This window comes from Nicotiana sylvestris, chromosome 3, assembly GCF_000393655.2.
Source record: "Nicotiana sylvestris chromosome 3, ASM39365v2, whole genome shotgun sequence".
NCBI lineage: Eukaryota > Viridiplantae > Streptophyta > Magnoliopsida > Solanales > Solanaceae > Nicotiana > Nicotiana sylvestris.
This window is the reverse complement of record NC_091059.1, coordinates 43663219-43668414: the sequence shown is the minus strand read 5'-3', so window position 1 is coordinate 43668414 and position 5196 is coordinate 43663219.

Sequence of the window (5196 nt, the reverse complement as noted above, 5' to 3'; positions counted from 1 at the left end):
TTTGAGAGGCGTAGGCCTGTTGGTGCAACACCCATTACCTAGCAGTAGTTCTCCATTCTCTTTGTGGAGAAGTATGTGTCGCAGTCCCGCAGAGAGGAGCTCTGTAGGGAGTTTGAGTTGTTACGTCAGGTAGAGATGATGGTGATGCAGTATGATATGAGGTTCTTCGAGTTAGCTCGTCATGCTCTATGGATGGTTCCGACATATAGAGAAAGGATTAGGAGGTTTTTTGATGGCCTCACTTATTAACTTCGTATTCTCATGACCAGGGAGAGGGTGATTGGTGCTTCTTTTGAGGAGATTGTGGATATTACCCGCGAGATTGAGTCTGTTAGTCGTCAGGAGCGAGAGGAGATGGAGGCCAAGAGGCCTCTAGGACATGGTAGTTACAATGGTTCTCATTCGAGAGGTCAGTTTCAGCACGACACAGGCCGTCCATTTAGGCATGCTCAGCCAGCTTGCCTAGGTTATCATAGGGTGTCGTCGGGTCATAGTTCTCACAGTTCACATTAGGACCAGTCATCACTAGTGCCCTTCCAGCTCAGAATTCGTCTCGTGCTCCATCAGCTCAAGGCTCTTCCATGTCGAGTGCATCTGCTAGTCACTCCGGTACGAGGGGTTCCCTTCCGTACCCTTCTCCAGCACCTGGGAGTTGTTATGAGTGTGGTAAGATGGGTCATATGTGGAGGTAGTGCCCTCGTCATTTTGCGAGTTCGTCTCAGCAGAGGAGTCATTCATCGACTTCAGCGCCAGTTACTTCACTACTACCCGCTTAGCCAGCTAGGGGTGGAGGTCAGTTAGCTAGGGGTCGCCCCAGAGGTGGAGGTCAATCAGGTGACGGTCAGGCCCATTTCGATGCACTTCCAGGCAGACTTGATGCTATTGCCTTAGATGATGTTATTACAAGTATTGCTTCAGTCTGCCATACAGATGCCTCTGTATCATTTGATCCCGATTCCACTTAATCATATGTGTCATCATACTTTGCTCGTTATTTGGGTATGCCCCATAAGTTTCTTGTTTCACCTGTTCATGTATCTACCCCGGTGGGCGATACTGTTGTAGACCGTATGTACTAGTCGTGTATGGTGACTATTGGGGGTCTGGAGACCCATGTGGATCTTTTATTATTGTGTAACATGGATTTTGATGTCATTTTGGGCATGGATTGACTATCTCCGTGTCATGTTATTCTGGACTGTCATGCTAAGACAGTCATAGTGGCTATACCGTGTGTGCCATGGATCGAGTGGCAAGGTGTGACTGATTATGTTCCTAGTAGAGTGATCTCATTTTTGAAAGCCCAGCGTATGGTTGGGAAGGTTTGTCTTTCGTATCTAGCCTTTGTGAGGGATGTCGGTGCCGAGACTCCCAGTATTGATTCTTTTCTAGTTATGAGGGATTTTCCCGTTGTGTTTCCTGCAAACCTGTCGGGCATGCCACCGGACAGGGATATTGATTTTGGTATTGACCTGGTGCCGGGCACTCAGCTCATTTCTGTTCTGTCGTATCATATGGCACCAGTAGAGTTAAAGGAATTAAAGGAGCAGTTTCAGGAACTCTTTGATAAAGGGTTCATTCGGCCTAGTGTGTCACCTTAGGGTGCACCAGTTCTATTTGTGAAGAAGAAGGATGGCACAATGAGGATGCGCATTGATTATAGGCAATGAAACAAGGTAACAATTAAGAACAAGTATCCTTTGCCTTGAATTGATGATTTATTCGACCTGTTTTAGGCAGCAAGAGTGTTCTCCAAGATTGATCTCCATTCAGGTTATCACAAGATGAAGATCAGGAACTCGGATATTCTTAAGACGGTTTTCAAGACCCGATATGGTCATTACGAGTTCTTAGTGATGTCTTTTGGGCTGACCAATGCCCCAACAACATTCACGCAATTGATAAATAGTGTGTTTCACCCTTATTAGGTTATATAGATGCTCATGACTAGTGACACCCCGGTATCGGGCTGTGTTTGGGTTGTAGTCCGCACATTATACTATAACTTGCTTAAATTTTGGTTTATTTATACATGTTTAGACTGTTTCTTAAATGCTTAATTATTAATAATTGAATAATGGGAAGTGTCGGCTGGCCTTGTCTTCACGAGAGGCGCAATAACGACCGGGTTTGGGTTTGGGTCGTGATAAGTTGGTATCAGAACCTAGGTTACATAGGTCTCACGAGTGATGAGCAAGTTTAGTAGAGTCTCGCAGATCGGTACAGAAACGTATGTATTTATCCTCGATAGGCTGCAAAACCTTTTGGAAAAACTTCATGTCCTTGAAATTCTTGTCTTGCGAATTTGTTTTGGTCTATTCTCGCACAGATGGTGAGGACACGCGCTACTGTTCAGAATGGATGACCACTAGTACCACCAGCTATGGCCACTAGAGGCCGAGGATTATGCCGTGGTAGGGGCAGAGCAGCTAGGCCAGCACCTGCAGATCTACTAGCTGCCCCAGTTCAAGATCAAGTCTAGTCATGGACTTTCCAGCAGCACCAGTTGTGCCTATTGTGATTCCGGGTCTTCAGGAGACCTTGGCTCAGATGTTATTTGTTTGCACTGGCCTAGCTTAACGGTTTAAGCCACTACATCCGCAACTACTTCTTATGCTGGGGGAGGTAATCAGACTCCCGCCACTCGCACACCTTAGTAAGTCATGCAGGAACTGCAGACGTCGGGGGCACATCCAGCCCAGCCGGTTACAGCAACTCAGGACTATGTAGTTCGTGTTATGCCGGAGGATGAGCAGCATAGGTTGGAGAGGTTTGGTAGACTGCATCCTCCTACCTTCAGTTGTTAAAAAGGGCGACGATGTCCAAGGTTTCTTAGATAGGTGTTAGATGATGCTTTGTACAACGGGTATTCTGGAGACCAGCGGGGTCGCTTTTACTACTTATCAGTTTTCTGGAGCTGCCTTCACTTGGTGGGAGGCTTTTGAGAGGCGTAGTCCTGTTGGTGCAACACCCATTACCTAGCAGTAGTTCTCCATTCTCTTTGTGGAGAAGTATGTGTCGCAGTCCCGCAGAGAGGAGCTCTGTAGGGAGTTTGAGTTGTTACGTCAGGTAGAGATGATGGTGATGCAGTATGATATGAGGTTCTTCGAGTTAGCTCGTCATGCTCTGTGGATGGTTCTGATATATAGAGAGAGGATTAGGAGGTTTGTTGATGGCCTCACTTATTAACTTCGTATTGTCATGACCAGGGAGAGGGTGATTGGTGCTTCTTTTGAGGAGGTTGTGGATATTACCCTCGAGATTGAGTCTGTTAGTCGTCAGGAGCGAGAGGAGAGGGAGGCCAAGAGGCCTCGAGGACATGGTAGTTACAATGGTTCTCCTTCGAGAGGTCAGTTTCAGCACGACACAGGCCGTCCATTTAGGCATGCTCAGCCAGCTTGCCTAGGTTATCATAGGGTGTCGTCGGGTCATAGTTCTCACAGTTCACATTAGGACCAGTCATCACTAGTTCCCTTCCAGCTCAGAGTTCGTCTCGTGCTCCATCAGCTCAGGGCTCTTCCATGTCGAGTGCATCTGCTAGTCACTCCGGTACGAGGGGTTCCCTTCCGTACCCTTCTCCAGCACCTGGGAGTTGTTATGAGTGTGGTAAGATGGGTCATATGTGGAGGTAGTTCCCTCGTCATTTTGCGAGTTCGTCTCAGCAGAGGAGTCATTCATCGGCTTCAGCGCCAGTTACTTCACCACTACCCCCTTAGCCAGCTAGGGGTGGAGGTCAGTTAGCTAGGGGTCGCCCCAGAGGTGGAGGTCAATCAGGTGACGGTCAGGCCCATTTCGATGCAATTCCAGGCAGACTTGATGCTATTGCCTTAGATGATGTTATTACAAGTATTGTTTCAGTCTGCCATACAGATGCCTCTGTATCATTTGATCCAGATTCCACTTAATCATATGTGTCATCATACTTTGCTCGTTATTTGGGTATGCCCCATAAGTTTCTTGTTTCACCTGTTCATGTATCTACCCCGGTGGGCGATACTGTTGTAGACCGTGTGTACTAGTCGTGTATGGTGACTATTGGGGGTCTGGAGACCCATGTGGATCTTTTATTATTGTGTAACATGGATTTTGATGTCATTTTGGGCATGGATTGACTATCTCCGTGTCATGCTATTCTGGACTGTCATGCTAAGACAGTCATAGTGGCTATACCGTGTGTGCCATGGATCGAGTGGCGAGGTGTGACTGATTATGTTCCTAGTAGAGTGATCTCATTTTTGAAAGCCCAGCGTATGGTTGGGAAGGTTTGTCTTTCGTATCTAGCCTTTGTGAGGGATGTCGGTGCCGAGACTCCCAGTATTGATTCTGTTCCAGTTTTGAGGGATTTTCCCGTTGTGTTTCCTGCAAACCTGTCGGGCATGCCACCGGACAGGGATATTGATTTTGGTATTGACCTGGTGCCGGGCACTCAGCCCATTTCTGTTCTGCCGTATCATATGGCACCAGTAGAGTTAAAGGAATTAAAGGAGCAGTTTCAGGAACTCTTTGATAAAGGGTTCATTCGGCCTAGTGTGTCACCTTAGGGTGCACCAGTTCTATTTGTGAAGAAGAAGGATGGCACAATGAGGATGCGCATTGATTATAGGCAATGAAACAAGGTAACAATTAAGAACAAGTATCCTTTGCCTTGAATTGATGATTTTTTCGACCTGTTTTAGGCAGCAAGAGTGTTCTCCAAGATTGATCTCCATTCAGGTTATCACCAGATGAAGATCACGAACTCGGATATTCATAAGACGATTTTCAGGACCCGATATGGTCATTACGAGTTCTTAGTGATGTCTTTTGGGTTGACCAATGCCCCAACAACATTCACGCATTAGATAAATAGTGTGTTTCGCCCTTATTAGGTTATATAGATGCTCATGACTAGTGACACCCCGGTATCGGGCTGTGTTTGGGTTGTAGTCCGCACATTATACTATAACTTGCTTAAATTTTGGTTTATTTATACATGTTTAGACTGTTTCTTAAATGCTTAATTATTAATAATTGAATAATGGGAAGTGTCGACTGGCCTTGTCTTCACGAGAGGCGCAATAACGACCGGGTTTGGGTTTGGGTCGTGATAAGTTGGTATCAGAACCTAGGTTACATAGGTCTCACAAGTGATGAGCAAGTTTAGTAGAGTCTCGCAGATCGGTACAGAAACGTATGTATTTATCCTCGATAGGCTGC